We start from the raw sequence: 18099 nt of genomic DNA on the forward strand, positions 1-18099 counted from the left end.
ACTTTAGGAGTCTGCAGTGCTGACAGACAGTGTCCAGCAGGTCCGTCATTACATAATATATACCTGTCCGGCTGCAGTACTAGTGTGATATATATATATATATTTTAATTTCATCTCATTATCATCCAGTCTATATTAGCAGCAGACACAGACACGGCTGTAGCTACCTCTGTGTCGGCAGTCGCTGGTCCATCCATAATTGTATACCACCTACCTGTGGTTTTTTTTTCTATCTTCTTGATAGTAGTAGCTTACTTTAGGAGTCTGCAGTGCTGACAGACAGTGTCCAGCAGGTCCGTCATTACATAATATATACCTGTCCGGCTGCAGTACTAGTGTGATATATATATATATATTTTAATTTTATCTCATTATCATCCAGTCTATATTAGCAGCAGACACAGTACGGTAGTCCACGGCTGTAGCTACCTCTGTGTCGGCAGTCGCTGGTCCATCCATAATTGTATACCACCTACCCGTGTTTTTTTTTTCTATCTTCTTGATAGTAGTAGCTTACTTTAGGAGTCTGCAGTGCTGACAGACAGTGTCCAGCAGGTCCGTCATTACATAATATATACCTGTCTGGCTGCAGTACTAGTGTGATATATATATATATTTTAATTTTATCTCATTATCATCCAGTCTATATTAGCAGCAGACACAGTACGGTAGTCCACGGCTGTAGCTACCTCTGTGTCGGCAGTCGCTGGTCCATCCATAATTGTATACCACCTACCCGTGGTTTTTTTTTCTATCTTCTTGATAGTAGTAGCTTACTTTAGGAGTCTGCAGTGCTGACAGACAGTGTCCAGCAGGTCCGTCATTACATAATATATACCTGTCCGGCTGCAGTACTAGTGTGATATATATATATATATATTTTAATTTTATCTCATTATCATCCAGTCTATATTAGCAGCAGACACAGTACGGTAGTCCACGGCTGTAGCTACCTCTGTGTCGGCAGTCGCTGGTCCATCCATAATTGTATACCACCTACCCGTGGTTTTTTTTTCTATCTTCTTGATACTAGTAGCTTACTTTAGGAGTCTGCAGTGCTGACAGTGTCCAGCAGGTCCGTCATTACATAATATATACCTGTCCGGCTGCAGTACTAGTGTGATATATATATATATATATATTTTAATTTTATCTCATTATCATCCAGTCTATATTAGCAGCAGACACAGTACGGTAGACCACGGCTGTAGCTACCTCTGTGTCGGCAGTCGCTGGTCCATCCATAATTGTATACCACCTACCCGTGGTTTTTTTTTCTATCTTCTAGATAGTAGTAGCTTACTTTAGGAGTCTGCAGTGCTGACAGACAGTGTCCAGCAGGTCCGTCATTACATAATATATACCTGTCCGGCTGCAGTACTAGTGTGATATATATATATATTTTAATTTTATCTCATTATCATCCAGTCTATATTAGCAGCAGACACAGTACGGTAGTCCACGGCTGTAGCTACCTCTGTGTCGGCAGTCGCTCGTCATCCATAAGTATACTAGTATCCATCCATCTCCATTGTTTACCTGAGGTGCCTTTTAGTTGTGCCTATTAAAATATGGAGAACAAAAATGTTGAGGTTCCAAAAATAGGGAAAGATCAAGATCCACTTCCACCTCGTGCTGAAGCTGCTGCCACTAGTCATGGCCAAGACGATGAAATGCCAGCAACGTCGTCTGCCAAGGCCGATGCCCAATGTCATAGTACAGAGCATGTAAAATCCAAAACACAAAATATCAGTAAAAAAAGGACTCAAAAATCTAAAATAAAATCGTCGGAGGAGAAGCGTAAACTTGCCAATATGCCATTTACCACACGGAGTGGCAAGGAACGGCTGAGGCCCTGGCCTATGTTCATGGCTAGTGGTTCAGCTTCACATGAGGATGGAAGCACTCAGCCTCTCGCTAGAAAAATGAAAAGACTCAAGCTGGCAAAAGCACAGCAAAGAACTGTGCGTTCTTCGAAATCACAAATCCACAAGGAGAGTCCAATTGTGTCGGTTGCGATGCCTGACCTTCCCAACACTGGACGTGAAGAGCATGCGCCTTCCACCATTTGCACGCCCCCTGCAAGTGCTGGAAGGAGCACCCGCAGTCCAGTTCCTGATAGTCAGATTGAAGATGTCAGTGTTGAAGTACACCAGGACGAGGAGGATATGGGTGTTGCTGGCGCTGGGGAGGAAATTGACAAGGAGGATTCTTATGGTGAGGTGGTTTGTTTAAGTCAGGCACCCGGGGAGACACCTGTTGTCCGTGGGAGGAATATGGCCATTGACATACCTGGTCAAAATACCAAAAAAATCAGCTCTTCGGTGTGGAAGTATTTCAACAGAAATGCGGACAACATTTGTCAAGCCGTGTGTTGCCTTTGTCAAGCTGTAATAAGTAGGGGTAAGGACGTTAACCACCTCGGAACATCCTCCCTTATACGTCACCTGCAGCGCATTCATAATAAGTCAGTGACAAGTTCAAAAACTTTGGGCGACAGCGGAAGCAGTCCACTGACCAGTAAATCCCTTCCTCTTGTAACCAAGCTCACGCAAACCACCCCACCAACTCCCTCAGTGTCAATTTCCTCCTTCCCCAGGAATGCCAATAGTCCTGCAGGCCATGTCACTGGCAATTCTGACGAGTCCTCTCCTGCCTGGGATTCCTCCGATGCATCCTTGCGTGTAACGCCTACTGCTGCTGGCGCTGCTGTTGTTGCTGCTGGGAGTCGATGGTCATCCCAGAGGGGAAGTCGGAAGACCACTTGTACTACTTCCAGTAAGCAATTGACTGTCCAACAGTCCTTTGCGAGGAAGATGAAATATCACAGCAGTCATCCTGTTGCAAAGCGGATAACTGAGGCCTTGACAACTATGTTGGTGTTAGACGTGCGTCCGGTATCCGCCGTTAGTTCACAGGGAACTAGACAATTTCTTGAGGTAGTGTGCCCCCGTTACCAAATACCATCTAGGTTCCACTTCTCTAGGCAGGCGATACCGAGAATGTACACGGACGTCAGAAAAAGACTCACCAGTGTCCTAAAAAATGCAGTTGTACCCAATGTCCACTTAACCACGGACATGTGGACAAGTGGAGCAGGGCAGGGTCAGGACTATATGACTGTGACAGCCCACTGGGTAGATGTATGGACTCCGCCGCAAGAACAGCTGCGGCGGCACCAGTAGCAGCATCTCGCAAACGCCAACTCTTTCCTAGGCAGGCTACGCTTTCTATCACCGGTTTCCAGAATACGCACACAGCTGAAAACCTCTTACGGCAACTGAGGAAGATCATTGCGGAATGGCTTACCCCAATTGGACTCTCCTGTGGATTTGTGGCATCGGACAACGCCAGCAATATTGTGTGTGCATTAAATATGGGCAAATTCCAGCACGTCCCATGTTTTGCACATACCTTGAATTTGGTGGTGCAGAATTTTTTAAAAAACGAAAGGGGCGTGCAAGAGATGCTGTCGGTGGCCAGAAGAATTGCGGGACACTTTCGGCGTACAGGCACCACGTACAGAAGACTGGAGCACCACCAAAAACGCCTGAACCTGCCCTGCCATCATCTGAAGCAAGAAGTGGTAACGAGGTGGAATTCAACCCTATATATGCTTCAGAGGTTGGAGGAGCAGCAAAAGGCCATTCAAGCCTATACAATTGAGCACGATATAGGAGGTGGAATGCACCTGTCTCAAGCGCAGTGGAGAATGATTTCAACGTTGTGCAAGGTTCTGCAACCTTTTGAACTTGCCACACGTGAAGTCAGTTCAGACACTGCCAGCCTGAGTCAGGTCATTCCCCTCATCAGGCTTTTGCAGAAGAAGCTGGAGACATTGAAGGAGGAGCTAACACGGAGCGATTCCGCAAGGCATGTGGGACTTGTGGATGGAGCCCTTAATTCGCTTAACAAGGATTCACGGGTGGTCAATCTGTTGAAATCAGATCACTACATTTTGGCCACCGTGCTCGATCCTAGATTTAAAACCTACCTTGGATCTCTCTTTCCGGCAGACACAAGTCTGCTGGGGTTCAAAGACCTGCTGGTGAGAAAATTGTCAAGTCAAGCGGAACGCGACCTGTCAACATCTCCTCCTTCACATTCTCCCGCAACTGGGGGTGCGAGGAAAAGGCTCAGAATTCCGAGCCCACCCGCTGGCGGTGATGCAGGGCAGTCTGGAGCGACTGCTGATGCTGACATCTGGTCCGGACTGAAGGACCTGCCAACGATTACGGACATGTCGTCTATTGTCACTGCATATGATTCTCTCCCCATTGAAAGAATGGTGGAGGATTATATGAGTGACCGCATCCAAGTAGGCACGTCAGACAGTCCGTACTTATACTGGCAGGAAAAAGAGGCAATTTGGAGGCCCTTGCACAAACTGGCTTTATTCTACCTAAGTTGCCCTCCCACAAGTGTGTACTCCGAAAGAGTGTTTAGTGCCGCCGCTCACCTTGTCAGCAATCGGCGTACGAGGTTACTTCCAGAAAATGTGGAGAAGATGATGTTCATTAAAATGAATTATAATCAATTCCTCCGTGGAGACATTGACCAGCAGCAATTGCCTCCACAAAGTAGTACACAGGGAGCTGAGATGGTGGATTCCAGTGGGGACGAATTGATAATCTGTGAGGAGGGGGATGTACACGGTGATATATCGGAGGATGATGATGAGGTGGACATCTTGCCTCTGTAGAGCCAGTTTGTGCAAGGAGAGATTAATTGCTTCTTTTTTGGTGGGGGTCCAAACCAACCCGTCATTTCAGTCACAGTCGTGTGGCAGACCCTGTCACTGAAATGATGGGTTGGTTAAAGTGTGCATGTCCTGTTTATACAACATAAGGGTGGGTGGGAGGGCCCAAGGACAATTCCATCTTGCACCTCTTTTTTCTTTAATTTTTCTTTGCGTCATGTGCTGTTTGGGGAGTGTTTTTTGGAAGGGCCATCCTGCGTGACACTGCAGTGCCACTCCTAGATGGGCCAGGTGTTTGTGTCGGCCACTAGGGTCGCTTAGCTTACTCACACAGCTACCTCATTGCGCCTCTTTTTTTCTTTGCGTCGTGTGCTGTTTGGGGAGTGTTTTTTGGAAGGGCCATCCTGCGTGACACTGCAGTGCCACTCCTAGATGGGCCAGGTGTTTGTGTCGGCCACTAGGGTCGCTTAGCTTACTCACACAGCTACCTCATTGCGCCTCTTTTTTTCTTTGCGTCATGTGCTGTTTGGGGAGTGTTTTTTTTGGAAGGGCCATCCTGCGTGACACTGCAGTGCCACTCCTAGATGGGCCAGGTGTTTGTGTCGGCCACTAGGCTCGCTTAGCTTACTCACACAGCTACCTCATTGCGCCTCTTTTTTTCTTTGCGTCATGTGCTGTTTGGGGAGTGTTTTTTTTGGAAGGGCCATCCTGCGTGACACTGCAGTGCCACTCCTAGATGGGCCAGGTGTTTGTGTCGACCACTAGGGTCGCTTAGCTTACTCACACAGCTACCTCATTGCGCCTCTGTCAGTAGTTGGTGATCATGGGGACATGTGTGACAAATGCTGGTGTCCTGCAGACGAGGGGTCTGATGGCACGTGTATATTAAAACTTTACTTGTGTTATATTAAAACTCAAACGTTTGGCCCACTAAATCTCCTGAACTTTTCAGAATGGCCCACTCAAAATTAGGGTGTAGGTGCAAGGGGTGGGGTGTGTGTGTGTGTGGGGAGGGGGTTGAGTCTATTAGTCCCTCATGGAAAGGAACGGAATGTGACATCAGGTGAGGGTGGAATTTCTTTTCTGCCCTTACAGCATGTTAATGTTTTTTCCAAATCTCCCTTTGTGGTAGAGCATTTTGTTTTATTTATGCTGCACTGTACCTTTGCGGGCTTGCTTTGCTTGCCACACTTCGGGCCCTATGTCTCGCTTTGCTCGCAATAGGTTACTATTCCAAATAGTTGGTGACATTGACCCAGTGCACTATGGTAAAGGTCCTCTCCACGATGGGAATCTAGATGCTACCGTGGGGATGGGAAGGGAGTAGAGGGGAATGCATATGCACCTAGGCCCACCACGCTCTAGTTCTGCCACTTGGTCAGGGATTGGTTGGGGAAGTGTAAGCAGCGATAGGGTGCAGCCTCAACTTGGGCTCAGGATTATGCTGTAGCGGACAGTCAGTACCAGCCAGTGGTCACACCATTGTGTTTAATTTTATTTCTCCGGGATGTATTATATCTACTTTATTATTAGGAACTAGGGAGAAATTAGATTTAAACCATGTGATTTTACTGAGAGAATGTAAAATAGTGCTAGACATGTCCCTGGGCGGTGCTAGACACGCCTAAAAGGCGGTGCTAGACATGCCCAAAAGGTGGTGCAAGACACCCCTCTCCTGTGGTGCACCCCCTAATAAAATTAGCTGCGCACACCTATGCCTATGAGTCATTCATTGCATCTTCATATTAGTTTTATATGCAAATTAATCTGAAGATATCATCAACGATTTCAACGATTTTCAGCACAATGCACATTGTTAACGCTGAAAAGATGGAACGACGCACAATATATCATTTGGTCATTTGTAAGATTGCACAGCATGTATGCACTAAGGGGGTCATTCCAAGTTGATCGCTAGCTGCCGATGTTCACTGCACAGCGATCAGTGGAAAAAAATGGCTAATCTGCGCATGCGTATGCACCGCAATGCGCACGCGCGTCGTACGGGTACAAAGTCCTTTGTGGTTTTGCACTGGTTCTAGCGACGATTCCAAACACACAGCCGATCGCAAGGAGATTGACAGGAAGAGGGCGTTTCTGGGTGTCAACTGACCGTTTTCTGGGAGTGTTTGGAAAAACGCAGGTGTGGCCGGGCGTATGCTGGGCGGGGATCTGACGTCATTACCGTGTCACTTGTCGCAGCAATCATTGCACAGGATAAGTAACTACAGGGCTGGTCTTGTTCTGCACAAAACGTGTTTGCAGGCACTCCTCTGCAGGATCCATCTGGCCCACCTCCTCTCTAGCCAGCAGCACTGTAACTCTGGGCACTAGGGTCCCTAGGGGACCTTAGCGCTGTCCCAGAGTCTAGAGCGCATGCGTGCCGGCCTTTTTCTTAGTGATCTTCCTACTGCGCATGCGCAAAACACCGGGAAACTGGTGCCGCACCATTCTCCCAATGATTCCTGCAGCGCTGCTGCTGCGCCGCGGGCCTCCGGAGGGTAAGTGTTCAAAATAATGGGTGCAAGGTGTACACCCACTATAAATACGTCAGTGTGAGAAACCATAACTTTATGGAAAGTCGGTTGCTAAAGCTAAAGGCCTCATCAAGGGGTTCTACAGGTTTTATTGTTTCTCTACAGGTATGCCATAAAAGAATAATAATAATAATAATAATAATGTAATGTTTGTCAAATATTGTTTAGTTGTACACAATGCAAAGCATTCTGTAATTTCACTGGTCAAAAAAAGAAATGCTATTAGAAAATTTTCACAAGAGCTTGCATATACCCCTTTCACATCGCAATAACCCGGTATCGACCCGGCATATTGCCTGATCGACACGGGTCACTGTGCAATGTGAAAGGGCCTTGGAGAAGTCTTGGGTCACCTGACCGGGTAATTCAACCCAGGTTATAAGAAGGGTTATTCTCGGGTTGAATAATGGGTCAGTGGCAGTGTAAATGGGTTCCCGGGTTGAATAATGGGTCAGTGGCAGTGTTAATGGGTTCCCAGGTCGATGCGACACGGGACCCGTTTACTACATAGGGAGAGGTGGCGCGGAGATGAGCTCATATCCCAGCGCAGCCTCCGCTGCCGGCTCCACCCCCATTGCTATGGCAACTGGCCCAGTATATTGCCGGGTCGGGAAGCCAGCGCTTAGGCTCCAATGCCGGATACCAGCCGGGAAGGACCCGTTTCCAATTCCTGGGTGGGATCCGTCATTGGAGATGTGAAAGGGGCTATAGTTGTATTCTGCATGGATGATGAAGAAGAAACAGTCATGCAGCTCGATGCAGCATGCACTCATCATTTAAAACGCATAATGATTAGCAAAAAGCATTTGACGAACAAATTACAGGAGAGCAAATGATAACCAGATACCAGACAGGGTTGCAGGTGCCGATTCTCCATTAGTTGCAGTCTAGCAAAAAAGTGTAAGAAAACTTTTAAGTCCAAGAAATGCAAGCCATACATCATGCAAAAGAAAAGACCTGACACCATTGTAAGCTGTAAATTTTGCTTTGGGCACATTTGGTGTGACATGGCTTGCGTGACAATGGTCTTAGTATGTGCACACAAAGTCAGCTTAGCTTTAGGTCACCAAAATTTTGGAATTGTAGAACTGATCCAACATAAGGAAATGCCTCAATAGCCTTCCGGGACTTCCGGGAGTAAATTGTTCTTTCTGATGTTAAGGTTGATTATGGGACTGAATTTACACTTGAAGATAATTCTGAGTCTTTGTCCTTGTAATAATATCAAACCAGTCAAATCATCAATGATGGAATTATTAGGAGGAAACCTACAACAAAACACGACCAAGAGCATTCTCCCTAAGCATCAATCAATCAGAAGTTATATATTAAACAATTAGATTTTTTAAGTTTGTAGGACCTGATTAATATTCAGTAGCTTGTTCAGAACAGACATGTAAAGTATCTATATCAATTTTTCAGGCTCCTTTTACCTTAAAATCAAGCACAAGCTGCAGTTTCTGCGTGATTTAACTACTTTGGCACTTACGAAGAGCCTAATGAAGGAATTATCAGAGATATTTTGTGTATTAAGGTATATAGGCCCTCATTCCGAGTCGTTCGCTCGGTATTTTTCATCGCATCGCAGTGAAATTCCGCTTAGTACGCATGCGCAATATTCGCACTGCGACTGCGCCAAGTAATTTTACTATGGAGATAGTATTTTTACTCACTGCTTTTTCATCGCTCCGGCGATCGTAGTGTGATTGACAGGAAATGGGTGTTACTGGGCGGAAACAGGCCGTTTTATGGGCGTGCGGGAAAAAACGCTACCGTTTCCGGAAAAAACGCAGGAGTGGCCGGGGAAACGGAGGAGTGTCTGGGCGAACGCTGGGTGTGTTTGTGACGTCAAACCAGGAACGACAAGCACTGAACTGATCGCAGATGCCGAGTAAGTGTGGAGCTACTCTGAAACTGCTAAGTAGTTTGTAATCGCAATATTGCGAATACATCGTTCGCAATTTTAAGATGCTAAGATACACTCCCAGTAGGCGGCGGCTTAGCGTGAGCAACTCTGCTAAAATCGCCTTGCGAACGATCAACTCGGAATGAGGGCCATAATGCTGCAGAAAGAGTGGCGATGAGAGTTGGTATATACAGTACTTACCAACTGTTTAGATTATGACAACATATGAGTGCCACTTTTGTTTTGCAAGGGAGTAGGGATGCACTTTGATGCTGTGGGTGCCAGAGGCAGGTGTCTCTTATGCCTCCAGCCACTGGTTGAGCCCTAAAACTGGAAAGCTAGGCATGCTCCCAGGGGTTTGACCACACCTTCAGCAACATTCAGTTCCTGTGAAAAATGCCACAGCCATGCTCCTTTTGGAGCCATGGTGCATATGTATTAAGCCTAGAGAACAGATAAAGCAGTGACAAGTGCAAGGTGATAACGCACCAGCCAATCAGCTCCAATAAGTAAATTAACAGTTAGGAGCTGATTGGCTGGTGCGTTACTTATCACCTTGCGCTTTATTACTGCTTTATCACTTCTCCAGGCTTAATACATCTGCTCCCATGTCTCAATCTAGAGAAGTTAAATGTTGGGAGGTGGGCTTGTGTATTACTTGTATAAATGATTGTCAATTACATAGCAAGAAGGGAAATGTTATGGTTACAATGACGTACTTGCTGTCACTGCCTGCTTCATCTCACCCTTGACTGCTGCCTCACTGGTTCCATTGAAGCTATTACTCTCAAAGTTGAGCACAAGAGATTTACATTAATGAGTATATGGACTTGAGCCCATGAATACAGCTACTAAGTTACCAGTCTCTCAAACAAAAAGGAGGCGAGCCAGCTGGAGATTGCGCAATACGACCTAGCTCTTACTCATGGTCACCTAGACTGAGCCACTGGCTCTGAATCTAGACAAATCTGCCTTTCTAGCTACCTTTCCAAAGCTGTGGCCAATGGCATCAGCTTTCTGTGCAACACTTCTATTCCATAAAAGGTTATTATTCCATTGTTTCAAGTCCAACTAAGTAAGTAAGGACTCAAACCTCTCCTTATGAATTCAGGGCCTAAGTCAGACCTGATCGCAGCAGCAAAATGTTTCTTCAATGGGCAAAACCATGTGCACTGCAGGTGAGGCAGATGTAACATGTGCAGAGAGAGATTTGGGTGGGTTATTTTGTTTCTGTGCAGAGTAAATAATGGCTGCTTTATTTTTACACTGCAATTTAGATTTCAGTTTGAACACACCCCACCCAAATCTAACTCTCTCTGCATGTTATGTCTGCCCCTCCCTGCAGTGCACGTGGTTTTGCCCATTAGAGAAACATTTTGCTGCTGCAATTCAATCTGAATTAGGCCCTCATTTAGGACCCTACTCCACTTAGATCCCTACTCCAACAGTACCATGGGGGTCATTCCGAGTTGTTCGCTCGTTATTTTTTTCTCGCATCGGAGCGATTAGTCGCTAATGCGCATGCGCAATGTCCGCAGTGCGACTGCGCCAAGTAAATTTGCTAAGCAGTTAGGTATTTTACTCACGGCATTACAAGGTTTTTTCTTCGTTCTGGTGATCGTAATGTGATTGACAGGAAGTGGGTGTTTCTGGGCGGAAACAGGCCGTTTTATGGGTGTGTGCGAAAAAACGCTACCGTTTCTGGGAAAAACGCGGGAGTGGCTGGAGAAACGGAGGAGTGTCTGGGCGAACGCTGGGTGTGTTTGTGACGTCAAACCAGGAACGACAAGCACTGAACTGATCGCAGATGCCGAGTAAGTGTGGAGCTACTCAGAAACTGCTAAGAAGTATCTATTCGCAATTTGGGGGTCATTCCGAGATGTTCGCTCACAAGCTGCTTTTAGCAGCTTTGCACACGCTAAGCTGCCGCCTACTGGGAGTGAATCTTAGTTTATCAAAATTGCGAACGAAAGATTAGCAGAATTGCGAATAGACACTTCTTAGCATATATACCGTATATACTCGAGTATAAGTCGACCCGAATATAAGCCGAGGCACCTAATTTTACCACAAAAACCTGGGAAAACTTATTGACTCGAGTATAAGCCTAGGGTGGGAAATGCAGCTCTACCCGTACACAGACCTCATAGTGCCAGATATGCCCCACAGTGCCAGATATGCCCCACAGTGCCAGGTGTGCCAGATATGCCCCACAGTGCCAGATGTGCCAGATATGCCCCACAGTGCCAGATGTGCTAGATATGCCCCACAGTGCCAGATATGCCACACAGTGCCAGATATGCCCCACAGTGCCAGATGTGCCAGATATGCCCCACAGTGCCAGACATGCCCCACAGTGCCAGATGTGCCAGACATGCCCCACAGTGCCAGATATGCCGCACAGTGCCAGATGTGCCAGATATGCCCCACAGTGCCAGATGTGCCAGATATGCCCCACAGTGCCAGATGTGCCCCACAGTGCCAGATATGCCCCACAGTGCCAGGTGTGCCAGATATGCCCCACAGTTCCAGGTGTGCCAGATATGCCCCACAGTGCCAGGTGTGCCAGATGTGCCCCACAGTGCCAGATATGCCCCACAGTGCCAGGTGTGCCAGATATGCCCCACAGTGCCAGGTGTGCCAGATATGCCCCACAGTGCCAGGTGTGCCAGATATGCCCCACAGTGCCAGGTGTGCCAGATATGCCCCACAGTGCCAGGTGTGCCAGATATGCCCCACAGTGCCAGGTGTGCCAGATATGCCCCACAGTGCTAGATACTTACCCTCCGTAGCTCCTGCGCTGTCTTCTGAAGGAGGGACATGGAGAGCGCAGCGCGCGGCTCTCCTGTGTCCCTCCTGCATCTCAGGTGGCAGCGACGTGTGTAAAAGGAAGTGCTGGTTCGTGCACTTCCTTTACCACTCAGACGCCACTGCCGCCGGAGATGCAGGAGGGACACAGGAGAGCCACGCGCTGCGCTCTCTGTGTCCCTCCTTCAGAAGACAGCGCGGGAGCGACGGAGGGTAAGTATCTAGCACTGTGGGGCATATCTGGCACACCTGGCACTGTGGGGCATATCTGGCACTAAAGCTGACTCGAGTATAAGCCGAGGTGGCTTTTTCAGCACAAAAAAAAGTGCTGAAAAAGACGGCTTATACTCGAGTATATACGGTAGTTTCTCTGATATTTATAAATAAATAAATAAATATGTATTGCCTGTTAGAACTGACAGCGTTTCTTGCAGCAGTAGCAGAAAGTGCTTGGCAATAGGGGCCAGCACAATTTACGCTAGCATAATTTATTTTCTGTCTATGACAGTTGCCTGTAAAACCTTGTTAGTGCATCTTATCTGATCTTCCCCTCTGTAGTTGTACAGAGTTCACACTATTGGTTATTGCACAACTTTCCCTTACATTCTTTACATTTGAGGTCCATGCTATACGCCTCTTCCAACCTGTTCACCATCAAGTAGCTGTCAATTACCATCCCCCTGGCATTCCCAACAAATTCCCTGATCACTTTGCTTCCTGGATCACTCACTTTCTCTCTTAAGACATTCCTTCCATTATCTTAGGTGATTTCAACATCCCAATTGATATGCCCACAGAATCCCCTACCTTTAAACTCCTTAACCTCACATCATGGCTCGTCTCTCCCAGTTGAGCTCCTCACCCTCTCATTGAGTGGACACTCACTTGATCTGGTCTTCACTCACCGTTTTGATATTTCTGACTTCTCCAACTCCCCATTCCCCTTCTCTATCACCTGCTGTCTTTTAACTTATCCCTCTCTGGTTCTCCTTCTCTTCCTCCTAAGGCTACCAACACTAAGCGTGACATTGAGGCCATGGACACTATTTCCCTATTCTCCCTGCTTGACTCACTTCTCGCTCCTATTCTCTCTCTCTCTCCTGTCATGAACAAGCCACTTCACAATACAATGTCTCATTTACTTCTGCTTTTGACTCTGCTGCTCTAGCAACCACTATTCACCCTCACAGATCAAAACCTCAACCCTGGCATTCCAAATTCACCACATATCTTCAAAAATGTTCACATACCACCAATGGACAGCGGAGGAAATCACGCTCTAAAGTGGAATTCCTCTATTTTCAAATTATGTTCTTATCCTACAGTGCTGCCCTTTCCATCTCTAAACAGTCATACTTCAAGAACCTCATCTCCTCCCAATATTCAAATTCCCTGCATCTCTTTGCCACTGTCAACTCTCTCCTCTGCCCACCCCCACCTCAACTCCTTTCTTCTCTCTCTGACTTTGCCACCAACTTCATATCCAAAATTAACTCCATATGTGAAGACATCACATCCCAACAGACCCTCAACAATCTTCCCCCTCCTTTCCCTGACCATCCCTCCCAATCCATCTCACCATCTCTGCCTTCTTTTTCTTGTATCTGGAGATGAAGTAATGTCTCTCATCCAATCGCCCCCCACTTCCCCACTTGACCATATAACTCCCACCTCCTCTGATACCTCTCTCCTTCTGCCTGTTCGCATCTTGCCCACCTCCTCAATCTCTCCCACTCTTCAGGCACTGTTCCCTTTAAGCATGCCCTTGCCTCCCCCATTCCTAGAAAAACCTACCCTTGTTCTTAACACTCTCTCTAACTACTGACTCACCTCTCTCCACCCTTTTGCCTCCAAACTCCTTGAGTGTATTGTCTACAACCGTCTTACTGCCTTTCTTTTCTCCCACTACAGACTACAGTCAATACTATTTAGCTTCTTTTATTTGTACTATGGGCTTAATTCGTGTTTGTACGCAAATGCATACAAAGGTGCCTTTTTCAAGGTTACAAAACTGCTAATAATTGCAAGTGAAGCTGCTGCTCAGTAAAGAAGATGATGCCTACCGAAGCTATCACAAAATCCTCTGCGATTGCATACTCATATGCAGTGCCAGCACAATAACGAGGAGCATCGTCTCCTAGTGCTGACCTATGGCTAAGCAGACTGGCCGCGGCAGTAGCAACGCTGGCACTATTTTTCTCTACGTACATCGCAGCTGAAGACAAATACATGCCTTAAAAATGGCCAGGATACCTTTGCGTTTTTGCTGCCACTCCCGAGTTAACTCCCCCAAATGGTCTCTTCCTGTCAATCACTCTGTGTATACAGGGCTGGTTCTAGCCCTTGTGGCCCCCCGGGGAAAAATAGGGGTGTGGCTTCATACAGGGGTGTGGTCAGTTACGCCCCTGTAGAGTTGTGCCCCCATTTGTGCCCCCTGTAGAGTTGTGCCCCCATTTGTGCCCCCTGTAGAGTAGCGCCGATTACAAAAAAAAATACAAAAAAATAAATAATAATTAATACTTACTATCCCTGCTCCTGATTCCCGACTGCTGCTGACCTCCGCCGGCGCCGCTTCTCGGATCTATGGGAGAGACGCCATGACATCTCTGCCATAGCACAGCATAGACACTAGAGGTCAATTATGACCCCTAGCGTCTATGTGCCAGTCCCACAATGCTGTGCGGTGCGCGATGACGTCCTCTCCACGAAGGGAAACTAGACGTGTAGCGTAACCCGTCTAGTTTCCATCACAGTGCCGCACAGCACCGGGGACACTGACAAACCGTAACGGATCTTGCCATGGTGCGGCGCCCTCCGGAAGGCGGCGCCCCAGGCAAAAATCCTGTGTGCCCGTATCAAGATCCGCTACTGTGTGTATAACATGTCAGTGTGAGCGCGATTGCAAAGGTACATTGGCATGTGCACAGTATGATCGCAGCACATGCGCAGTCTGCTGATAACTGTTCCATTTCAAAAAAGCTGACATTGCGTACAAAGTAAACATGGATTAGATGACATGTACAGTATGACAAATGTCAGTTTCACATATTGCAATTGCATACCTTGTAATATATGTTTTAAAGATATGCATTCTAAAACCACCTAAGTATTTTGATTTTGGTAAAACCACCTTCATGTGTTTTAGTTTTCATTAAAAAATGTCAAAAACATGTGAAATGATGTAATATGTAGCTGTATTTTGTTCCATTAGTATTTTTATCAATAACATTAATTTACAGTCAAAAGCATTTATGGCAGGAAAACACTGACCTGTCACCTTCGATGTGAAAACCATTGACCTAAAAAAATCGATGTTTGATGCCCATTTCTAATCGCAGCAAATGAGGCTACAGTCCCAAGCTGCTTGCCAACTGTAAGCTCTGAATCAAAGCAAAAACACAATGCTAAATTACTCCTACTGTTTACATAAGGCATAAGCATGACCCTGATAGCTCCATTAAGGCAGATCACCCACTAGGCAACCTAGTTTACCATGAGTGGCTGTTGGCGAGCCCTCAAGGACCTGACTCTCTTCATAGGTAATCCGGTCCTGCTCATTGTAAATACAGACTGTACTGAATAGAACAATTGTTCTTCCACTTGCACTACATCAGTGCTTTTTGTTAGACCACAACTACTGACAACGTCTGGTAAACAAAACAGTTTAAAGTACAGTATGTACTAATTTATAATAAAGGAACCATATAGAATCAGATGCCAGATGAGAGTTTATTGGCTAGTTTATTGGCTACAGGAGCTATGGAGGGACAAAGTTAGGAACACATGTACAGCTGATTTTATGTGCTAAAACAGCTTGTTGTGTCTGCAGGGGTCAGCATCATAATAACCTTAGCTTCTGGGCCTGAAGGACACATGGGATGAGCCATCTGCTTATGCCAACCACTGCTCTTACACATTGCATGCAGCATGGCATATGCCAGGAGTCTGGCAGAATGCCCAGGTACGGGGGGCAGGGGGAGAAAGGGCACTGTAAGCCCTATGTGTATGGGGTTTACTTCAACAGACTAAATATTCCAATAATTTTAATTAAAATACTGTATTTACATGACAACTCGACATTACAAGGTTTGCTCTGTCTATAGACTTGCTGACGACTAGAATGTAATTCAGTAAATAGAGGCTAAAGTCATAAAACTGTTACATTAGTGGGCTAATGCTGTTTAACTTTAAGCAGTTTACGCTTAATTCTTTTACGCATGTAAGAGGCTCCACATACAGTATGTGCATGTCTGTAGCTATGTATGAAGCTGACACACACTTACACCCATTTGTGCATGAAGCAGTGAGAAAACTAATATACACTGACTACAGCAAGGGCTTGTTCACATAACTGCAAATAGATACAGGCACTGAAATGCATATATGTCTTTAAAGCCGTATTATTTGCAGTTGGACGAAGGTAGGTACAAATATACACTGTGAAATGTAAAAGGACTCTCTGGCGCTGGAAGGGTACACACCATACTTGCCTAGAGCATTTTCTCCCTCATGGAGAGGGTCAGGTAGGCAAGTATGGTACACACATAAAACATGTGTCTATGACACAGAGCTGTAACTTGGCATTCCCTTACTCACCCATTTAGAGATAACACATATGCATGTATTGTTGAAAAACCAGAAAAATGCAGTGCCATAACAAGGGCTCGCCCCTCCATTATGGGGGAGAAGCATTATCAGTGCACATTATGTGCATTGATACCACTTCTCCCCCATGTATTACAGCTGCGGTGTTGGCTCAGTGACAGGTGCGCACGTTGCTATCTAGCATATGAGGGTCAGCTGCAGGTGGCAGATTTCAACAGCTGCAAGTGGCAATGCCCTATGTCTACAGTAGGGACAAAGCTGTCCCTGGCATTGGCGGGCGATGGCTCCGAACTAGTCCACACCTATGGGGGAGTGTATTTTAGCTTAACAGGGCTGAGATCGCTTGTGCAGCCCTCCTAAGCTAAAAAATATTTCAAGCAAAAGTAGACTAGCCCTGGACATACTTACCCTGTGTGACGTTCTCTGCGATGCTGGGGCCGGCTTTGACATCAGACATCCGCTCTCCGTTCTGCTGGACACGCCTGCGTTTTCCTTATCACTCCCCGAAAACGGTCTCCAATGGTCCGGATCTGCCCAGGTACGCCTTCTTTCTGTCAATCTTCTTTGCGGTCGGCTCTGCAACCGTTTCCTTCGTTGGACGCAACGTAACCCGGCGACCACTGACGCTGGGTAACGTCGCGCACGCGCAGTGCGTCCGCCTCACTTGTACATTCCAGACCCGTTCGCACCGCAGCGACAAACCGCGCAGATCCCACCTGATTACTGCGCTGCGATGAACTGCAGCGAGCGATCGGGTCGGAATGACCCCCCATGTGCACTGCAGGGGGGGCAGATATAACATGTGCAGAGAGAGTTAGATTTGGGTGGGGTGTGTTCAAACTGAAATCGAAATTGCAATGTAAAAATAAAGCAGCCAGTATTTACTCTGCACAGAAACAAAATAACCCACCCAAATCTAACTCTGGTCATTCCGAGTTGATCGCAGCCAGCAACTTTTAGCTGCTGCTGCGATCAATAGTCCACGCCTATGGGGGAGTGTATTTTAGCTTAGGAGGGCTGCGATCGCTTGTGCAGCCCTGATATGCTAAAAAAAATTCAAGCAGAACTAGACTAGCCCTGGACATACTTACCCTGTGCGATGGATCCAGCGATGATGGGCCCGGCTTTGACATCACACCTCCGCCCTCCGTTGTCCTGGACACACCTGCGTTTTACTCACCACTCCCCGAAAACGGTCTCCAACGGTCCGGATCCACTCTGGAACGCCTCCTTCCTGTCAATCTTCTTAGCAGTCGCCTCTGCGACCGCTTCCGTCGGTAGCCGCAACATAACCTGGCGACCCGTGTCGCCGGGCAATGTCGCGCACGCGCACTGCGGCCGCAGCGCACGCGCATTTTGCACCTGTTCACACCGCAGTGAAAAAACGCTGCGTGCGAACGGGTCGGAATGACCCCCATGGTTTTGCCCAAATGCTAACAAATTTGCTGGTACGATCAGGTCTGAATTACCCCCTATGTGTGCACTATATAAATAACTGGTTATAAATTAGAGATGAGCGGGTTCGGTTTCTCTGAATCCGAACC

Source organism: Pseudophryne corroboree, chromosome 3, assembly GCF_028390025.1.
Source record: "Pseudophryne corroboree isolate aPseCor3 chromosome 3, aPseCor3.hap2, whole genome shotgun sequence".
NCBI classification, from domain to species: Eukaryota; Metazoa; Chordata; class Amphibia; order Anura; family Myobatrachidae; genus Pseudophryne; species Pseudophryne corroboree.